We start from the raw sequence: 1,230 nt of genomic DNA, 5'->3' as shown, positions 1-1,230 counted from the left end.
GGTAAGTAAGTACTTCTCTTCCTCTGTGATGTTGCCTCCACTGGGACAAAAACTACATGTAAGGAAACTAGATGAAGACCTGTGCTACTTTAGACAGCAACTGAAAACTGCCCTTCTGTTGATAAATCCTTGTCAGCTGGAAGAAGCGAACTTTGCAAAAGAGAGGTCAGGTCCTTTGCTTTTATGTCAGGTCACTGACAAAATTGGTCAATCAGACACCCATTTCACCTTTCTTTGCTCCTTACACCCATTTATCTCCCTTTCTCCTCTTTGCCTCTCTTTGCCTCTCACCTCTAAGAAGAGAAGTTCTTTGATAGATTCATTATGTATCCTCTGTCTTATGTACAAAACCCTTATTCTTTGGCAGTATTTTTGGGCCCTTTCATCTGTATTGCAGATATTACGTGTATTTCTCAGAGATAAGCAGTACTTCTGTAGAAGTTGGGCACAGGCCCTATTCCATGAACTTTCTCTGAGAGCTGTAACTAACTAAGCTGTTGTGGCGGGAAACTGTTGTGTGGTCTGAGGTATCCTAGATCCAGTGCTAGATTTTCTCAAATGGTGATGAGTCTTAAAAACTTAATACTACAGATTCTTATGTGTAAGAAGGTCTATGCAAGTACCATAATGCTCATTTAAATAAATAAATGTATCATAAAAGATAAATCTTAGAAGAATAGTAACTCTCTTACTGAGAAGTTGATTAAAGAATGATGTGAACTTCACACTGAAACGTGAATTCAGGTGTGAACTTGGAAGCCAAACGTGTTATGACGTTATTGTTTTTGATGCAACTGTAGAAAAGACTGTTATGATCAGTATTGTTAGTTATGGTGAGGATAGGAAGGTTGTGAAAGTTTCTTGAACTTTCACAGTTGAACAAATTAGACTAACAGCTCAAGCAGATTTGTTGCAGATGAGATGCTTTTACTGTTCACTCAACTTCAGTAATGGTTGTCAAGCTGAAGACATCTAAAGTACTCTCAATTATTATGATTTATTCATACAGTCATAACTCTTGAAGTACTTTGTTAGCTTAAGAATTTAATGAATGGTTTTTTAAAAAAAAAAAAAAAAGTGTGGGATTTAAAATGATGTTCTGAGGACCTCATGGCCAGGACCGAACAAAGAATATGGTGGTAGCTTTCCAAGCATCCAGTTTCCAGTTAGGTTTCTTGAAACTGGGTTAGCTGTTGTAACTGCTTGCTGTTGCTGAAAGGGGTTGTTTCC

This window comes from Fulmarus glacialis, unplaced genomic scaffold (assembly GCF_000690835.1).
Source record: "Fulmarus glacialis isolate BGI_N327 unplaced genomic scaffold, ASM69083v1 scaffold55, whole genome shotgun sequence".
Classification (NCBI taxonomy): Eukaryota; Metazoa; Chordata; class Aves; order Procellariiformes; family Procellariidae; genus Fulmarus; species Fulmarus glacialis.
Note: the sequence above shows the minus strand (reverse complement) of the source record.